Source organism: Cyprinodon variegatus, unplaced genomic scaffold (genome assembly GCF_000732505.1).
Source record: "Cyprinodon variegatus isolate N-32 unplaced genomic scaffold, C_variegatus-1.0 Scaffold41, whole genome shotgun sequence".
In the NCBI taxonomy this organism is placed as follows: Eukaryota; Metazoa; Chordata; class Actinopteri; order Cyprinodontiformes; family Cyprinodontidae; genus Cyprinodon; species Cyprinodon variegatus.
Window position 1 is genome coordinate 1,986,822 of NW_015150494.1, and position 21,908 is coordinate 2,008,729.

Sequence of the window (21,908 nt, forward strand, 5' to 3'; positions counted from 1 at the left end):
ATATATATATATATATATATATATATATATATATATTTGCTTTGTTATTATTGCTGTTTTTGAGACTAGACTGTTAAAATGTGTGAAAATGTGTGACATTTGGGGCAAGTTGGTTTGACTTTGGAAACCTTCTGAGTGCCCTCTTGCTTGTGAAGAATGTGGTCGCTGAAGTGGTTCATCAGGCATTGATAAAACTCTCAGGCATGTTTACTATTATGGGTGAACTTAAAGAAGGAGAGGGAACAGCAGCTGTATGACTCTGTTGATGCTTACTCCCTCACCTGAGGTGGAACCGCGCCCCACTGACTGGGCACCAGCAGAATGTCCCAAATCTGTCTTCCATACTGATGATGTTGTAAACACAGCTATACAGTCTGCTCTGCACTTAAAATGAGTTGTAAAGACTTCCCCCAAATATGAGTGTTTGGTGAATTGATTTTCCCACACTGTCCATAGGATTGTGTTTTTAATGTTTGTTTGTCCCATTTGTCCATGTTTCTCTGTGCTGTGCTGGTGCCCTATCTAGGGCTGCTCAATGACCGCTACACATAGGCACCAGCACCTGCCATAACAACACAACAAGAATGAACAGGTACAGACAGATGGTTGGATGCTGTAGAGATGGCAAACATTTTTTCATTTAAAAAGTCAATCTATAACATGGATGCATGAAAACCTCATTTAAATTTCAGTTCTACATTCTGTTTAAAGTAACAGATGATAATTAAAAATGTCTCAGGACCTTTGATTTTCTTTATTCGGACCCTGCTGATTTTTAATTAATGACCCCTGCTCTAGACTCTTAGACAGAGTTTCATCTGTTATCTGGCTGTTGCTACTATGGTGGAACAAAAGGAAGAGTGGGAGAAATATCAATAAAAATCAGCATGCGGAGAAAATGTTTTTATAAATATTCATAATAACAAATTACAGTTGGTAAAAGTGGTTTGTCTTACAGTTGTATGGAGTAGTTGGTTTGCAGCAATCTCTTCTCCTAAACAAGCACTGGGAAACAGTGAAAAAAGTATTTATTAATAGCATGAATTTCGTAGAACTGTTCTTAGCATCACCAGGAATCTAATGTGATCAGCTGTGGTTTAAGGACAAAACAGAGACACAACTACAATAAAACTAATATCTTTCCTTGTAGAAAATATATGATGCAGTGTTCGTGGGAACAAAAGTCAATAGCTGATTTAGTTACATACTGATCACTCCTCTACAACACAATATATAACAAAAATATAGCATTCTATGAAGCAATATCCTTTGCTAAAACAGTATTGATTGTAGAATACCATCCTGTGCTGGTGTTGAGGCGACCTGTAGAGCTAAACATGGCTGCTCAGTGGAGGGTCAGCCGTTAGGGTAAGGCATAGCTCAGCATGGTCCTGAGTGACTGAAGTTAGGCTGTAGTAACAGCTGGAGCGCTGCTGTCGCCGGCGCCTGGATGTAGCCTGGATAAAGCATGTGACCCTGCCACAGTGTGAGGCATTAGTGATATGAACAGCAGGGTCCACAGCCGCTGTTACATAACATCTTATTCACTGGGAAATCGCTGTAAAGATGACTCCTGGAGACTGTGTGACAGGAGAGTGAAAGTGCATTATCGTTGTCAGCATCCACATCCCTGGCTCTGAATGTTGGTCTGTTCTGCGTGTCATAATTCAAGCACTTCCCTTTAATGTATCCTCAGGGTATTTTTCTTTAATTATGTTTTATATAATTAATAATAATAAATATATATTTGGTTTTTAATATTTTATATTATATATATTTTAGATTTCATCATTCAACTCACATTTTATTATGTACTTGTTCATGCCTTCACTTAAGTGCAACCATTGATGACGTCACTAAAGGTTAAATCATAAGAATATTCATTTTGTCTCTATTAGGGATTAACTGTTAATTGCATTTACAAAAAAAACCCTAATTTTGAAAAACACAAATTCCAAACTAAAAGACGCTTATGTTTTTTTTTTTGCCACATTACATTTAATAAGACTAAAACCATAAGTTTCTCACTACAGCCCTTGGAAGTCTGCTTTAGTTGGAAGAGAGGGAAGAGAGAGTTAGAGCTTTCTTACAGATACAATGCATAGTGGGTCAAAGCAAGCAGGTTCCAGAAAAGAACTTTAAAGTAATGCAAAAAAAGGAATTAAAAGCCATGAAAACAATGAAACCCTTAAGTCAAAAATGTATATACATGTGGTACTGTTAGGTGGAAAATTTTATTTAAATCACAATTGCAATTTTAGTGAAAATAATTTTTTTTAATTTTTGGTCAAAACACACAGCCCCGCACAGTCTATACATTTAAAACCACATATTTAAATTCTGTCAGGCATTAACTAAGGCTTAACCCATCCTGATTTCTGATTATAAAAACTGTTTGTATTAGCCTAATCCTGTTTGGATCGCCTTCAACAAGATTTTCTTAAAATGTTTGCTGGAATTTTGTCCCATTCCTCCTGACAAAACCAGCTTCCCTGATTTAGGTGTGTAGGCAGCCTTTGTAACTTATTTGGCTTAAAGATCATTGTACTTTCAGAAAAAAACATTTGTAGAAGGTCCTTAACTCCATGATGGATGACTTTGGATGTTGTTTTAATATTTTAACAGAATTTTTCCATATCATGACATTCATTTTTTTTTTTACCAGAGGCATACATCCACACAGAAAGTCAACATTTTTCTGCCATATTCTAAAGATTCTGGTACATCAGACTGAAGGACACATCACGAAAGATAAGGTTATTTTCCTGCAAGTGGATTTTTAAACTGTTCTCTCACCTTTTATAATGTTTTTGAGGTAATGCCTTCTATGCTTTTTCGAGTGATCTATGGTTAGTCTGGTGCCAGACTAATTTTACTGGGAAAATTGTCTCCTTTTTGCTTCACCTGGCGTCTTCGAATGGTCTTTTGCTTTTGCTCTGTGGCTTAGATGCAGCTAGCGGGTGGGGGGGAGGAGGCTATATGAGGGTGGTCAACACACTGTGAGAAAAATTCCGTTTCTCAAACAATCTTTTGCCATCAGAGTTTCTAAATGTACGATATGTCTAAGTGCACATTCATAATAATAATAATAATCATCATAATAATTAGTAGTAGATGAGATTTATGTAAGCAGTTTTCTCTCTCTCATTGTCCTCTTTTACATCTTTAAATTCTTGGGGTTGGCTAAGAACTGAAGCAATACCACCACCATCTGGTATTAAGTTTTCTTTTTTGATTGTTTAAAATCATAAATGTGTGAATTTATATAACCGACTATCAAACTATGGTTGCTTTAAAGGATAATTGGCAATATATGTCGAAATTTTCTTGACTCTTTTAAATTCATAAAATCTCCTTTATTGCTCAGATTTCAGAAATTAACTTTAAATACATATTTTGATAAGGCTGTCAGTATGATTTGAATAAATTCTGTTTGTGAAGCTTCTGGAAGTCTGATGTGTTGTGAATTGGCTGAACTGAATTATGATAATGCTTAGTGACTGGCTTCGTAGTACACAGCTGGACTGTGCAGAAGTGACTTCCACCAAACATTGGCTCACACTATACAAAGATGGAGCAATGGTGACACTGCAATTAATGGTGCCTAACACCTAAATTTGATTATTTCGATCCAAGCACCACTAATGCTGTTATATTTATTTATTTAATGTAGAAAATTTATTTTGCAGGAAAGTTTAATGCTCCAATATTATACATTACAGAAATTATTAAGCTAGATATGGTCTAAGCTTGGATTTAATTGCCTTTGGATCCTGATTGAAGTGGTATTGAATTTACTGTTCAAGAAGTTTTTGTTGTAATGATGAAGTTTCTTATGTCTACTTAATGTTTTATAACAGTGGGATCATTGTGATGTGATCCCTGAGCTATATGGAGGGTCAGTAATTAAATCAACATTTATTTATTGATCTCATAAACAATTAAAATATTAAATATACCATTAAATTTTTAAATCTGCATTTAAAAATGGAAAAATACCTTTAAAATAAGAACTTAATTAAAAGAAGCAAATCCCTGACTGACCGGCATCAGAGGGATGAGTACGAGGAAGATAATACAAAATGTTGGGCTGTTTACAGCGGTGCACAGTCAGCTGTGGGTGTATCAGGAGTCAGCTGGACAGAAACAAAATCATAAGAACACAAAACATGTCAGAGCTTCATACACTAACCCTGTACTGAGACTATGTTCAAGAACGGAGTACATCATTTATTAAATATTGTATAAACCAACATAAATTCACATTCAAAGAATGAATTATGCTAACAGACTTACAGTAAATATATAATATAAAAAAAACAAATATTGCAGAGTAAAGGTGATTTCTGTAGATTTACTAGATTAAACATTTTTCTACTGTTTATTTTATGTTAAACTATGGATTTGCTTCAGGAATCAGTGTTCAGGAATCCTTTAATGAACAATAAGGAGTTCCCAACAAAATCCTTGATGAGCTGCTGAGCTTGCTGCTTGCATCGTAGATCTTATAGAGCAGTTGCTTGACTGCGTTTAGTGCAGACAATATTTAGTATATATGTAAATGTAGTTCTTTATTACACACTCCAGACTGCCTGAAATTGAAATTGCAAGGGGTATCTCATTAACTAGGTTAATTGTGCAATAACTAAGTTTTGTATGTTTTCAATTTTATTGTAGGGATCTGATATATCTCACGTTAACACTCATTTTATGCAAATAATTAAAAAGAGACAAATATATGTTATATATTTTTGGGAATCAATTCAATTCAATTCAGTTTATTTATATACTGTAGCGCCAAATTCACAACACATGTCATCTCAAGGCACTTTACAGTTCAACCAGATCATACAGTCAAATTAATCAAGCAAAAAGTCCTCAAGAAAAACGGCTAAAATGAGAGGCTGACCCAAAACATTACAGTGGAAATTTACAGGAAGGCAACTGTGAACTTTTAGGGGAAACTGCCCCTGTTATAAGCAGAGAAATTGATTGACTTAAAATATAACAAAAGCCGTAGTTGGATTTGAACTGGTAGATACATACAATTTAAATTCATTTCCTCATGTTAGGCCCCTCTTATGTTCTTTACATTTTTTTCTTTCAACAGGGAAAAAAAGTATTTTAAACAAATATATTTTCATTAGCATTTGAAGTAGATTTGCTGTTAAATGTCAATAATGAATAAACATAATTATATCAGTTGATATATACAGTGTCTGTTCTGGAGAAGATCCCCTGCAGCAGGATTATACAGCTTCCATTTTAGACTCCAAAGTTGGTCTGATCCAAATCAGCATATGGTTCGGTTGCAATGTGCTTACACCTGCCTGCATGTCATAAAAGGCCTGAATGCTGCTGTCTTCTTTTTGCTTTTCACATACGGTAATTGGAAGGGAAGCAGGTTATGCTTCTATCTTTTCTTCAATGAAGAGGTGTGTTCCCCTGCTAAAACGAGTCTTTTGTAATATAACATTTATGAGCTGTTTGAAAAGATGCTTTTTCGTTTAAGATTTTGGCTGTGCTTTAGTCTCGGTTCCTGGAACAGTTGTTTCCTAATGTTTCATGTCATTCCTTTTAAGTTTAGAGGGCAAAATTGGATTCTTTCAGTCTGTCAAATTCAACTGACTTTTCAGCAGCGAGTTCTATAAAAGTCTGGAGAAGAAAACGCCTCTGATGGCCGTCTGTCCAATTCATCTACAGAGGACTTTTTACGAATGTGACATCCCTAGGGTACCATTCTTTCACAATATATAAATATATATATATATATATATATATATTAAACACTTGAACCTTTTACTGATTTAATATCTAGCCATCTAGCTAATCTTTTAGGATTACAAATGTTCCCTACACAATAGAGAATTTAGGAAGAAGGTTTCGGGTTTGAGTCCTGGCCCGGGGTCTTTCTGAATGCAGTAGCTGAAGCTAGTACAGCTTTTTTTATTTATTTACTCTTTTTTGATACCTAACCAAGAAGAATTGTATAATCAATTTAATATTATTGAGACATGCAAACTCATGGGACAGTTTAATTAAGATCAAAACTTTTTAGATCATTATGAGAGAGAAAAAAATATTTATTTTACTTCTACTTCATAAATGACATGACACCACCCCTGTGTCAGTCCTCAACATTGAAAAAAATATATGATACAATACTTTAAAGATAGCGTTAGATCTAGTTGTAATTTTACAAGTTTATAAGAATGCAGAAAATGTCAATCCCTGCGTTGAGTATCACCAGATCTGTTTTATTCCTTGTGAGCTGAAGTAATGTGTGAATTTGTTCAGATAGTTTGGCCAATCACACATGAAGGTGGGGGTTGGGGTGATTATCTAGATCTTGCCAAAATCCACAGGCTCTGATGATTATTTGTCGGGATTTGTTTTGTGATAAAACAGCTTATCTCTGTGGGTTTAATCTTGGACTCTGTGTCTGCCTCGGTGCTTATACTAAAGCTTTAGGTTATTGTGTTCGCACCGTGTGTTCAGGTTCACGACTGATGTTTAATAAACATCTTGCTTTCTCGTTTTTTCTTTTTTTTTTTAGTTCATATGAACATCAGCAGGTTCTGAATGACTTCTGTCATGTTCCTTTTGGCTAAAAAACACAGCATCAAATAATGATCTTCTCTTTAAAGCAGGGGTAACCAATTAAAAATCAGCGGGGTCCAAATACAAAAAAATCTTCAACCAGTATTGGTCTGGAGACATTTTTAATTATAATCTGTTACTTCAAAGAGCATTTTACACTGAAATAAAAAAGCAGGCTTTAATGCATCCATGTTATAAATTGAAATTTTAAATAAAAAAAAAAAAAAAGTTCTGAATTGTTTTTTGAAGTAAAGAAACGACAATCGTTCAATTTGGTATATAGACAATTTCCTGATTCACATATTTTATAAAACACCTGAACTGACCATCTGTTTTTTTTTTTTTTTTTTTCTGTCTTAATGTTGGCAGTGGGCTTTAGGCTGCCCTGCAAGGATTTAAACCTGGGTTTGAATGGAGAGCCTGGATCCATATTTATTTTTGATTATGCTCATGGTGGAGAATCCTGCTTCACAGCAGCAGGTTGAGCCAAACATCCTCTAAATGTGCAGGGTCATCTTTGAGCACGCCATTTCACTTTTTTTTCACCAGTTCAACGCAGTTCTTCCAGCAGTCCACACTTTCTCTGCTCTCTTTTTCTCATCATCTTCTCCTTCTTTCCCATCGCCCGGCTTGCCACAGGTTTGCCTGCTGTGTCTAAAAGTAGCAGCAGCAGCAACCCAGACTGACAGCAACTCATTGGCTAATTTGTATCACATGTAGCCTAAATGTTTTAAATCAGGTTGGGTCCGGATCCGAACCCCGGTCCGCTAATCCATGACGTCTGTTTAAAAGTGTTTTTTTTTTTTACACCTTTAGTTTCCAGTCCTAATATTAAACACATTCTGCTTTGTGTGCTGTCCGCCTCAGTGGAGGTTAATTGCTTGCTTTTGGACAAAATATTATTGAGAGGCATTTCAATAGAATCACTTTGCCAGTCAGTTCAAGGCACAATTGTTGCACACCTGTTAATACTGGGGATAAGTAATGGGATGAAAACTGGCTACAGACTTTCCTGTTCTTTTTATGTGGGGTGTATTTCACTCTATTATATTAAAAAGGTAATATTTCACAACAGATTACTGCAAATAAAAATGTGTGTTTGTCCAGAGGCATTTAGAACATTGTGACCTCTGTTGTGCAGTGATTCATATTTGTCCACTTGCTGATAGGGTACATTATGTTACAGGTCTCTTCAGGTTCTGGCTACAGGCTTGCTGTCCAGTCCATGGTTTTCTTACTGTCCCATCAATGAGTAGGGACAAAGGATTATTGCATAAAGAAGCCGTAATAAGAGGGATTTGATTTCCTTTACCCTGGCTAAAATATATTAAAGAGGTTATCATGACATGCAGACTCCTAAACAGACTCATTATAGCTGCTCATCCAAATATAAACTAATGCGCTGGATCATTTGCTGTCAGTTATACCCCCAAAAATGCAGCATCAGTTTCAACAAATAACATCATGTTTGAAGGCAATGGAAGTTTATTTATATATTTATATGTGGCAAGACGAAAAAAAAAAGGAAAAAGAAGAGAACAATGCAGTGACATAGATGTAACACAAATTACTACAGTAAATAAAAAATTATATATTAGGATAATTATATAAAAAATGAAAGGAAAATTGCAATGAAACCTGTCTAATAATGTTTTGATTGCTTAGTCGAAGATCTCTTCAATCAAAGATGTTTTTAATCTCAATTTAATGCAACTGAGGGTTTCAGCATTTTTGTATTTTTCAGAGAGTTTATTCCAGATTAGTAGAGCATAAGAATTAAAAGCTGTTTCTTTGGGTTTGGTTCTGAGTATGTAGAGATCTGATCCAGTAGACCTGAGAGGTCCTGGTAGTTGATCCAGATTATGTAATATAATTTGGAGCTAAGCCATTAAGAGATTTAAGACGTGCGTATACACAACTATAAAAGAAGAATTTCAAAGTCTATTCTCTGAGATACTGGAAGCCAGAGGACTTTGAAACTGGTGTGATGTGCTCTACTTTCTTAATTTTAGTGAGTACACTGGCAGTAGCCTTTTGGATCAGCTGCAGCTGTCTGGTTACCTTTTTGACAAACATGTGAAGACACTATTAAAGACACATTTACAAAGTTTTTACTGAAAACGGCCTTAAAAATAACCATTTTTTTTTACCTTAAAGATTGTTTGATGAGCAAACAGGCACCTCAGTAGTTCAGCATCAATGCATCTATAAGCCTCTAGCCTATTGTCCCAGCATTTGCTTTTGGGTCAGAAGTTCTAGCACTCATCTGCGGGTGTGACGTCAATCGTGCTCATTGCAAATGGATCTAGCCTAGCAAACAATCAATGCATTCAAATTGAGATGGATTTCGTTGATACAGACACCAATGGCGATTCCACGTAAGGTGAAAACAACAAAAACAAACTTGCTCATTTTCGTAGCACACAAATGAGTGTAAGCTACGAAAATGAGCAGAATAGGGCTGCAGTTCTGTGTTTTTGCCCCAGGTGGCAGTAGCATTAGAAAACTCAGTAACGACTCTTTAAGGTATTAATTTTACTTAAAATGAACACATGAGTTTTTCAAGGTCCTACTGAGACATTAGTCCTTAATCCTGGAGGTGTTCTTTAGGAGATACAAGGCTGACTCTTTTCCTGTCTTTATGAGCCTCTGAAGGTTCAGGTCTGGGTCCATCAAGATTTAGAGCCTTATTGGTGGTTTCTAATGTAGCGATATTAACTATAGCTGTGTGCTAACTATGTTGGAATGTTCCTCCTTTGGCCAAAAATTAACCAATGTTTGAATGGGTTCATGGTCACTTGGTGACATCATAATGTATATCTTTGTATCGTCTGCATGGTCATGTTAACTTATGTTGATGTTGAACTGTTACCTGCTATTATCTTCATTTGCCTTTATTCTGCTTTTATTTATTTTTTCTATTTTCTTGTTTAATTTAAGTTAAGGGGAACATGTAGATATTGAGTAGGAGCAGCCCTAAGTTGGAAACTTATGGAGCACCAAGTGATTTTTATGGTCTCTGATGTAAAGTTCCTCACTGAAAAATGTCCAGGCCTTCAGGCAGGATGTAAACCCATCCAGTGCGGTACAAGAAAGACAGACCAGGTTTTGCAGGTGCTTTAAGGAAATAGAATGATCAACAGTTTTCAATGCTGCACTAAGGTCCAGGTCATTTTGTGAACATTAGATTTTAAATCATCTGCTATGAGCAGAGCTCCACAGATGTAAAAGCTCCCATGCCAATGAGAATCAATCAGGGAAGGGAATATTTCTTAAATGATTATCTGATTTATATATAGTACATGTTTTAAAGTAAAACTACTAAGTGGCACACTCTTGCTTGCCCACTCTCATTCTGTTGAGTCAGTTGCTAGGTCAGTTGCTAGGTCAGCTGAAGTTAATGTTAACCAAGCTAAATAATAGCAAACATTCAACTCACAAATTCAAAACCAGAGGAAAGCCATTCCTCAGAGTGATGGTGGAGCTGCTGCAATCTGGCAAATACTGGGCTTCAGATCAAGTGACTTAAAGGTATAGTGCAGGATGTTTGCAAATTTTTGACAAGACCCGCCCTCTCCACCTTTAAAATAATTGCACATGCACAACCCTGTACCCGTTCCCGAGAGGGAAAGCCTCTTAAACGTGTGCCAGAGCATGCAGGAGCCCATTTCTCCTTGGGCACGCTCTGTTTAAAAGTTGCTGTTTGCATTGCTCATACAAGCTTACTTTCCAAAAGATTTGCAATTTTTCCACTATGTCAGAATAACCACCGGTGTTATTCAGAGAAATACCTGCCTGCCGAGAATGAACTCCCGTCTTGCTCACTGATGAGCAAACAGGTTGAAATATGAACGAAAAGGTAACTTTTAAGCATATTCTTAATGTTTTCATATTTCGTATGCATGGATGCCCTAAGATTTAGAGTTTTGGTGGACAGATAAATGCCAAGAAAACCTGCGGGACGTCACGGGACTACCCTGCATTACCCTAAACTCTTATACATTGATGAGAAAATGAATTAAAATATGAACAAAAAGGGAACTTTTAAATGTATCCTTAATGTTTTGTCGGAAATCATATAGAATGGTGTTCATAGAAAAAGTGGAAAATGCTATCCACTGAGCAGAGAACATATACATTGACTAAAACGTGTCTACATACAAGTAAAAATCATATTCATTCAAATTTATATATCCACCAAAACTCTCAGTTTTAGGGCATCAATTCATAAGAAATAAAAAAAACATTGAGAATATGTTTGAAGATCCCTTTACATTCATATATCAATCTGTTTTCTCACCAGTGTGCAAGAGGGGAGATCATTCTCAGCAGGTAGGTATTTCTCGCCATTAGGTGAAAATAGGGACGATCACGTAGAACGACCTATAACCATATCACCAGAATGATTGACAATTAGAATGGACCACTTATTTAGATGATCCACCCAGAAATAGAACATCTGCCACTATGCCTTTAAACCTGCTACTCCTTTTGTTGTAGAATGCTTTAATGTCAATGTTGACATTATAAGTAGAAGACTATACTTATATATTGTGGAAAATTTATAGAGCAATATTTATACCCTAAATATTTTTCCTTTTAAATTTTTGGTGGAAAGTTGTAGCTATAACCTTTAGGACAGCCATTAAGCTCTTTGTTGCTTCTTTTTTTTTTACCTTATTATCCAGTGGTAATTACTTTTGGTTCCTTTGAACCGTATTAATTAGAAAAGCACTCAATAACGTTTAAACATTTTGCCGACTTAAGTAAATCACATAAAGCAGCACTGCTAAATGTATACCAATATTTTATTTACATTTTAAAAGTATGTTTTTTTTACTGTATTAATGAGAGTAAATCTCAAAAATAAATAACAAAATGATATTTCAGCACATAAATAGCTGCGGATTAGAGATGGTCTTGTGTGCAGTTAAAAGGTGATGCTGGTGGAGGCGCAGTCGCTGCTTTGAGAGCTGTGCCTTGCGGCAGGGGTAAAGGTACAGGACAAAAACACTCTGTTTCCAGATGTCCTCCTGGGTTAGAAAGAATCCAGCAATGCCCCATGCCCTGAGAAACAAACACTAATTGCCCACTGGCCCCTGGTTGAAGATGTGCAGCTGGGGACAAGTGGTTTAAAAATAGCACAACTTGTTCCCATGAGTGGCAGTGCAAAAAAGCAACATAGCTTTAGTATGCAGCATTAAAACATGGCATAGATGAAAAAACACAATCTTTTGGCCATGGTCGCAAATTATAACGTTGAGTACCAACAAAATGCAGCAGAGTGGGGCAGTGAAATGCACCCAGGGGTTTGTTACTCTGTTGCCCACCCTCCTGAATCACTGTTCCCTGTCTGAACATTGCAGGAAAACATCACATGGAAGCAGCCAGGGGAATATCATGACATCCGGTGTTTGTTTGTAGTTTAGATGCATCCAAACTTCCTTGATGAAGTTCTTTCCTGCAAGCAGCGATGGTCTTTTAGACTTGAGTCGAGTTACAGTTCTCCCTCTATGACACAAAAGCAGCATCTTGTTCCACCTGACTGGAACCATGAATAATTGAATAGAGGGCATTATAATTTCCAGCCAGCACCACTAGCTGGGCAATAACAAGCGACTTAGGTAGTGCTATCAACCTCCATTGCTAAGTGGTTAAACATTGAGTGAAGATGTTATTTTTACCTTTTTCATATCGTTTGTGGGTTTCTGAGTATCTGCTTGAAGTAGTGCTTCAGTGTTATTTTTATGTGCGATACTTTGCAGTGCATGCTGGGTAAACATAGCAGTTCTAAGCTCCGTGGAGAGCTAATGCAATCAAGAAGGGCCCCACAATCTGGTTATTCTAATCCCACTCAGTTACGACTCTACAATTATGTACGTTAGCAATGCCTTTTTGATCATCTATCCCACTTCTGTCAATCTGAAACTGTGACCCATCTATTAAAGGAAAAATGTATTTTGTTTACTGATAGTGTATCTTTGAGTTGTTGTTCTCTGTTTTTGTGCATATTTATCTGTCTGTGTGTCAATCTCTTTATACCAATATTATCCAAACTGCTGGCAGATTTAAGTTTAATGTTACTTTTTTTAGGTTCAACCATATATACCCAGATTTTCCACATTTTGGGACAATAAAGTGATTTTCTATTATATTATATTTTATTCTACTCTATATTTTCTTTTGAATGACAGTAAATTTTCCCAATTTAGAATTTTACATTGGCAAAAAAGACATCAAACCTTGGAGCTCATAACTAAAAATAATTAGTAAAACTCTGAGAGGAAACATGCCATAGATGTTGAACATCTATGGCATATAAGAAGAATACAGTTGTGTTGCCAGAAAAATATTTTATGACAATTAGTAAGAGAAGTATAAATACTTTTCTACCCAATTCTTGATTTACTTTAAATACAAGTTAATATATTTTTCTTTAAAATAATTTATGTGCACACTAAGTTTTTCCATAAAAAATCCTTTTTGAACCTACACAGTACAAAACTGCACATATCGCAAATATCTTAAAATAAGTATATTTACATTTGATTTCAGCAGGTAAATAAGATGATCTGAGAATGGAATACAGTGAGGAAAATAAGTATTTGAACACTGCTATTTTGAAAGTTCCCCCAATTACACTGGAAAAATGACCAAGAAATGAATAAAAATGTTTTAAATCAAGTGTATTTACCCTTAATGTTAGTAGGTAAATAAGAGGATTTGCCTATTGAATGAGTATTTTTACTCTTAATATAAACTTTGAATAAGACGATTCAGTTGCTTTTTCTAAATGTAAATTGTCTCTTTCCATTGGCAAAGTATCTCCATTACCTCCTCGATGCAAGACAAAATGTACTTATTTTCAGAAAAAAGTGCAGGTCAAAGGTTTCCTGTAGTTTTCCAGCATGTTTGCACAAGGCATTTTGGCCCACTCCCCCACACAGATCTTCTCTAGATCAGTTAGATTTCTGGGCTTGTCACTAAGAAATACAAAGTTTGACCTCCCTCCAATGATTCTCTATTGGTTTTAGGTCCGGAAACTGGCTAGGCCATGCCAGAACCTTGATATGTTTCTTCCAGAGCCACTCCGTGGTTACCCTGGCTGTGTGCTTTGGGTCATTGTCATGTTGGAAGACCCAGCCTCAACCCATCTTCAATGCTCTAACTGATTTTGTTCCCCAAAATCTCACAAAACATACCCCCGGTCATCCTCTCTTTAATACAGTGCAGTCACCTTGTTCCATGTGCAGAAAAACACCCCAGCTCTTTGGTCTTGGCCATGTTAGTAGTTGGATTCTTGCTAATTGTATGGGGTGGACAGGTGTCTTTATGCAGCTAACTACCTCAAACCATGCGTCTAATTTAAGATAATAAATGGAGTGGAGGTGGACATTTTGATGGCAGAATAACAGGTCTTTGAGGGTCAGAATTCTAGCTGATAGACAGGTGTTCAAATTCTTATTTGCAGCTGTAATATACAAATAAATCATATATTATGACTTCTGGATTTTTTTTTTAAATATTATGTGTCTCAAAGTAGTCATGCACCTATGGTGACAATTTCAGACCCCTACATGATTTCTTAGTGGGAGAACTTGAAAAATAGCAGGGTGTTTAAATCCAAATGTTTCCCTACTGTAAGTATTTTTACCCTAAAATAAGATAATTAGATTGTATGCACTCAAAATTAGAAACTGCAGTTTTTTTTTCCTTATTATGAATGTACATTTTCTTGTTCCATTGGCAAAGTTTCTTAGTTACCTGCTCAATTCAAAACTTATTTCAAGAAGAATTGACTTACTAAGATTTCAATACCCAAATACCGGACTGCAATTACGAGTTAGTAATCACCCTGGATAGGTAAGACAGTCACACAGTTAAAACAGTCATGTTTTTGAACTGTGGGAGGAAGCGAAAAGACCCTAGATCCCAGGACATTTTTATTTTTTATTTTTTTATAGAATAATAGAGGTACAAAGATGTTATTAACTTTGGGCTTTTGGGCCATCATCCTAGATAAGAGTGATGATTAGCTCTGCTTTGTTTACTTTGCTATAATTGTCTCTGTTTGTTTTTCATTTCAAAGTTTTAAAACTGCTGAATTTGTCTTTCACATGAGCAAAGCAAATTTGTGATGTTACCTTTAAGCAGGCTGGATCAAGTTATAGTGAAACTACATTAGCAGAAATGGCAGTAATTTAAATATTTAGCTACCAAAAAAACTGTTTTGGGATTTTGAAAATGGAACAAATGAACAGTACTGTAATTGACTTCTTTATGTTGTTGTTTTGTTTTCAGCTGAAAAACGATATTCTGCCCCCTTACTCTGTGGACTACATTCACCCACTAGAAGACAACAGCAGGCCTGTCCAACTGAACCAAGGATCACTAAAACACCAAAAGCTCCATCAAAAGTTACTGGTGAGTGTGCTGTGTCAAAGTGAGACAAAGGCCTGAAGACAATGGCATGGCATGAGCAATTAAGGGCAATTGCAGACTCCCCTGGAGGCATTTGCCTGCAGCTTTTTGGGGCATTTGTTTCATTCTCCTATCATTGGACTATAAAGTGGTGAACCATGAAAATAAGGCCTTAAGTTATTGGGCTAATTTTGAAATAAGCTGTGCCCTCTTCTGTTTATGTCTTCTAATTTTACCTGGTAACTTCCACCAAAGGGGAACAATTCTTGGTATTTTGACCATGTTTGCTCTTTTTACTTGGTTTTTGAAATCCATAGATTATTGCAGAGAAACTACTAGCACCAGTTTATGTCAGTTTAAATCGATACCATATACCTATAAGCAAACTTAGTGCCATTTTCCATCTAACTTGCTTCATTGATCTATGCATAAACTGAACATGTGTCAAATATTCCTCAGATTTTTGCTCATATTGGTGTGATCTCATCTTACAGTTACCATGAATATGTTGGCTCTACATATGTGCTATAGCCATTCATCCCTTATATTATAGAACTACTTTGGAATAAGATTAGGTGATTATGCAGAACATTGGAGTTCTTTCTGAAAATGAAGATGCCATTGTGAGTTGGTTTGAGTTTTGTGACCTAAGCCATATTTCCACTACCCTTTTGAAACCATGCTGAGATCGGTCCGAGGACAGTAACCAAGATAACTGATGAGTGTAGATGGCACGCACAACTGAACCCAACCGCGACAGGCCAAACTGCATCGCGCTAGTTCATCAGTAGGGAATCGAAATCTCCAAACCTTGAACAAAGTCCAATGCATTCTTTTCTGAAATCGGACATATTAATGGATTAGTGCTTTCGTTGTTCGTTTTGTGTGTGTGCTTCTGTCTCCTTGAACCCCGTTCGGGCTCAACAGAAGGATGCTCACACTGAGCCTGGTTTTCCTGGAGGTTTCTTCCTGTTCAAAGGGAGTTTTTCCTTTCCACTGTTGCTGCATGCATGCTCGGTGTGATGGAAATGCAAGCGACTGTATACTATGTCCATACCTCTATAAGGAGGAGAGTGTCCTGGAAAGTAAATGACTGAAAGCAATGAGTTGGTTATTATTTCTAGATAGGGACCTCATGAAAGAAGATTACATAAATAGAAATAAAGCTTAGACTCAAAGTTACACCCTTGTCTAATTCCATGTGTTGGGATTTTGATCCAGTAGCCATGTTGCTGGAAATTCTACTGATAGTAATTGTGCTTACTAGAGAAATGCTGGCTTGGACTTTTTCAAGGCAGTGCTGTCTGACATAGGCTGGTGGTAATTCCATGGATTTCCCCCCGTGTCTGTAGTCCGTTTTGAATGATCTCTATTAATTAGATCCCAGTGCTGCGCATGCATAAAACAGAATGAGTATTGTGTGTGTAACTGTGCGCATGAAGCTGCTGGTCCTCCTCTCCATGTCTCTTCAGCTTTTAGCACACTGTTGTTTTCATTTTATGGGTGACATCTTTTCACTCAACCATAAACCAAGGCTTTTGTTATCAACAGTTTCTGTGTGTTGATTCACAACGGAACAGACAATTGCTAATAGTGTGATGTGCTGGAAGAGCGATTTTGGCAGTGATGGTTACAAAAATAACAAAGCTGTGTTCTGCATCACATTTTTTATGCCATGTTAATTAAGTTAGGGTTAGATGAAATGCCAAATACAAGAAGCTCTGATTCTCAAATGGCTTTCAGAAGCCTCACCCTTGTTGTCTCTCACTGAGAGTGCGACCCTCTTGCGTTAAAGTCCGCCAGCTGTAGTCTGCTGGGGTGTGAGGTTAGCACCAAGAACTGTGATTGTTTACATAATGACGGTGGTGTGAACCTTATTTTTACATTTTCTGCCCACTTGTGACAGGGCTGCTTGATAATTAGCTTGTCAGCATGTCTTCAGGGTTTGCTTGGCATTTCAGTCACGTGCAGCGCAGGGTTCTCAAAGAAACTGAGCATGACTAGAAATTAACTGGAAAATAAAACATTTTTCCTTCTGTTCCCCAAAGATCTTTTTGTGATTTAGCATAGAAACTGTTTAGATATTTATGTGACATACTTAATAGGAAGCTTTGACCGTGGGACTACTTCCTGACCTCATCTACTGTCATATCTGTGTGAAAATATCAACCTTTGGATACATTCAATGTTGGGAAATGTCTCACTAGAGGATAACTATTGCTTTAGAGCTACTATACGTCCAGTTGTTCAGACTTGGACAACAGATAATGGCCCATAAAATTTTAGTAATTAAGTGTGTATGTGAGAGGCGGTGATATTACCGGTAGGTCCCCCGGGTGTAAAAGAAAAAGAGGTGATTATAAATCTTAAAACACTGTCACAACCTCTGTAATTACCAATATTGCATGGACCTATATAACACTGAGTGAAATGATAATGAAAAACTGACAGAGCATGAGGGACTCTTTCAGAAAACTCTATCAGCCTACAGCACTAAAATATTTTGAAGGAGATACAATCAGCACATGCGTTCTGGTGATGGCATTTTGCCTTTGATGCAGCTGACTGTCGCTGATATGTTTTTGTCAGCAAAAAAAAAGTCTCTTAGAAGCAGATCTGCTTTCTTACAAGTGGTTCACAAAAGTTAATGGCAAAGTTATTTCCTGTTGGTATGGAGAAAAATCCTAAACACTAGGAAATTACATTTAAATGAATTTAGAGAGAATTTTACAATGTTTTTACGGGTTTTTCAGATACTTTGAATACAAGTTAGTGTATTAGAAGTATGTTTCATTTTGATTTGCTCCCCTTGTCTTATCTTTCCTTGGAGTGTTTGCCTCCCCCCACCTACTGAACATCCTAGGCCCCAACTATGAGCAGGGCCTGCCTCTTCCCCCTTCTTATGCTCCCTGTCAGTGACAGGTTCCGTGTCTGTAGGAGCGCTTATGGTTCTCTAGGTACGGGTTGGGTATGTCAGTGTGCGATTTCTCATTTTTGGTGCTGCTTGGCCGGGCCGGGGCCTCCTGGTCCTGTTGAGTCCCGACTGGGGGGTTACTGGGATCCGAGACCCCAGAGCTCTCATCCGGATCCAACTTTGACGTGACCGACCACTGATGGAGTTCCGTGTGGTGCTGCCACGACATCGGCACTATGGCCTTCTGGGTCGGGCCCCTCAGGGACTGTACATTATTGTCTTAGCCATCCTTATATCTGCCCTCCTGGTGTCCCAGTGATCTGGGGTGCCTCTAGATCAGGGGTCACCAACGCGGTTCCCGCGGGCACCAAGGGGCCCTCAAGGACCACATGGGTTGCCCTCTCCATCTTCTGAAAACAGAAGAACTCACTCAGTGGGTTAAGTTTAAATTTTTTTTAATCTGTTGCTCTTCTTTTTAATCATTTATGTATTATTGCATCATGTTAACTATTTCATCATATTTCAGTGGTTTCAAAATGACAATATTGAAAAGAAAATTAGAAATGAAAAAAGAATAAAATAAGAATAAAAATGAGTTTTTATGGATGAGATTTTCTGTAGGTGAACACTGATCCCTCCAGTTCATAGGTCAGTATTGGTAGCCCTTCCTATGACTCGGTAGCCATGAAGTAGCCCTCAGCCTTAAAAAGGTTGGTGACCCCTGCTCTACAGTAGATATCTTGGGCTGACATCACCTCTTTTTCTGTCCAGGGCCATGTAGGGCTAGTCTGGGGCCACTCACTCCTGCTAATAAGCATATCTCCTTCTAAAGAGGCTTTGTGAATCCTTTATACATGAGCATGCTCATGTATACATACCACAGTGTTCTTGGTGTTCATGGCTGCGCTCTAATACTAAATACTAAGCTGCAGCTACAGATATATATCACCCAGGATAATACTGTGTAATCACATTGGTTTTTGTCTTCCACACACGAATATCTAAGGGATACCCGTTGCTCTGGAAGCTTTTTGTTTGTCTACTTTGGTTTTCTGTTGTCTTCTTTTTGCTGTTGCTATGTTCTCTTGTTTTCTATTCCATTGCCTTATACAGGTGTGGAAGCAGACTTCTAGGAATTACTGTATATCTTCTGTTGTCTATTTTTGTTGTCTTGTTTTAATTTCTCTCTTTTCATGCTCTTTTCCCTGTCTCTCTTTTTCTCTCTCCCCTTACCTCTTATCCCCTTCTTCTTTCTCACCTCCCTTTCTGTCTCTGTTGTATATTTATTGCATATAATTTTACTCCCTAAATAATTTTCCGTAAAGTTTAATATACAGGTATCAAGCGGAACCTTACGCTAACAGTCATAATGTTTGTCTTATGAAAACAAAGCTGTTCCGCTATCAGCTAGTCCTGGTACATCGATTCCCAGAGCTATATTGGTAAAACGGGTCAAAAAGCCAAATAATTTCCTTGGGATAGAGGTCTGTGCACGATGAATGAGTATGGTACCTTTCTGTACCTTTATTTATTTAATGCTTTTGTTCCCTAAAATATTATCTCAGCATTTGCTCTATGAGGGCATGTAAGTAGATAGACGATTATTAGCATAAATATTGGTGGTTATATCATCATAGTTGCATTGATTTTGCTGCAGTGGTTTACATCTGGGGGTTTATGTGTGTAAGCTGTAGCAGATTTTTTTAAATTTTCAAAAATACAGTATGCTTCAGTGCAAGGGAGTAACTTAGTGATGAAAGTTGGTGGGGACGCTTTAAGGGTGTTGGCTGATGGACCTACAGTTACGTGACCCGAGCGCTTTTAATCCGTTTTTTTATTTTCCAAGAATGAGCTAAAACATATATTTATTGAATGCTTTACTATTGTCTAAAACACAAGAGAACCACAATACACTGATATTTATATTTATAGATACTTAGACACAGGTACCTTTTAGTCCGTTATTTATTCGGTTCAGGACCTACAAGCTACAGCAACTTAGCATCTCCAATCCTCCTGCGTTACATTAAAGCACAGTCTACTCTGTATATAGTATATAGCTATATACTATATATAGTATATTGTAAGTTTTATATTATGTATATCTATAGATTCTGTATTCTGTATATATATTTAATTTGTCTGCACCATCAAATTCCTTGTAAGTGCAAACCTAATTGGCAATAAACTTGATTCTGATTCTGATAAAGGGCTTAAAAATAGCAGGGGAGAAAAGCCAAAGTTGGTGGGGACATGTCTACATCAGTCCCTCACAAAATTATGCATGTGCTTCAGTGTTAAATATGTGTGATGGTAACTAGGAGCATTTTTTACTGATGGCATTTTGTCTTCCTGTTAGGGATGGGTATATATATCACATCGTTTATCATTATTGTGATAAAGTTCATGAGTAGAATATTGATTTATCATCTAAATGATAAATAAGGATTAATGTTTAATGGGTTAAAAATGGCTGAACTGTCAGAATTGTTACTTTTGATTCTTACTGGGTTTTTCTTTTTCATTAGAACATTGAAAAATTCATATTATATGATGAAATGCTGTAACTGTGTGCAGAAAAAATAGGGTTTTAATTCTGTTTAAAATTGCTCAGTTTTTTCAAACTTTTTTGCTTTTCGTCCTGTTCACAATATATGTGATCTAATGTCAGTGCAGTCAGATCTAATTAACACAGTAATGGTTTTCAGTCAACATGCAGAAACTGCTCTTTGTCAAATAAGATATGAGGCTCACGTGAGCTTTTTGTATCAGAATAGTTTTCTTTAAGGAAAAGGCCTCCTCCTCAACCACAAAAACAAAGACTGTCTTTGGAGAAGGAGTCTATATGGGACCCTGACTGAACACCCGTTCATGTAGTAAAAATGGCAATTTTCTCTAAGTATAGAGCAGCCTGAGAGGGGCTTTTACGTCAGTGAAGTGCCTCGCTATCGCTTTACACGGAAATATCCTTTTTGAGATATTTTCTATATGTGGGTTGCATGAGTAGATTTGCTGGCTGTTGTGAAGATAATTTATCAATTTAGTGGCTTGTGTTGTAATGGGATATGCAATGCTCACAAGGCGATTCTCCAAACAGCATTTGAGAAACACGTGTTTCTCTTTCACTCCGGTTCATTACTGCGCCTTTTATGCTTCGCTCGAAAATTGATATGGACGTTGCCTCTTTTCGTAGCTTCATGTCAGAACCAGGGCTTATTTGAGCTGCATTTAGTTTGATGTTCAAGTGGATCATCTATTCAGCTACCTCTAATTGCTAATCAGAAAATTATTTTTAGATAATCTAAAGGAATGCCAGTGTCTGTATAGCAAAATCTAGACATGCATAAATAATCAAATGCTGGAAATGTTTATTTTAGTTTACTTGGTGCCACAAATGCACACAAGCAAAACAACATTTACTGGCAGTCATCACATTTAGCATACTGTGCCTTGGAAACATATACGTTTTGTACCTTTTCCATATTTTATAGGTTACAACCATCTTCTTAGATGCATGTTAGTAAGATTTTGTCAGATAGATCGATCTGAAATAGTGTCCAATTGTAGAATATAAGGTAATAAGTAATATGTGTGGTTTTACACTTTTCGATCAGTATTGATTTAGCTAGTGACTTACATTTGTAAACAAACACATTTTTACAATTACAGCTGAATGTATTTTTATTCTTTTGAGTTTTTACGACACTAGTGGCTTGTATTTTCGACAGTAAGTAGTCCGACAGGAAAGGGGGTATGAGAGAGGGGGAGAGACATGCGGCAAAGGACCAGAGATCAGATTCGAACCTGGGTCGGCCACGTCGAGGACTAAGGACTCCATACTTGGGTCGTGCGCGCTAAACACTGCGGAACCTATACTGTATGTCCAAACCTGCTAGGATCATTCTTATGCTGCGTTCACACCGGGCGCAGCTGGCGCGACAGAAGCAGCGAGTTTACATGCAAAGTCAATGGT

At 37.0% G+C, this 21,908-nt stretch overlaps 1 protein-coding gene across 2 annotated transcripts in view; it reads left to right on the forward strand.

The window, feature by feature from the left end:
* Window positions 1-21,908, forward strand: part of LOC107081823 (RIMS-binding protein 2-like) — a 139,687-nt gene that overhangs the window by 10,249 nt on the left and 107,530 nt on the right. For both annotated transcript variants that reach the window (XM_015370126.1, XM_015370133.1), the window contains exon 2: window positions 14,902-15,024. The gene's annotated coding sequence lies outside the window, so the exon portion shown is untranslated. The remainder of the gene's footprint in view (window positions 1-14,901; window positions 15,025-21,908) is intronic.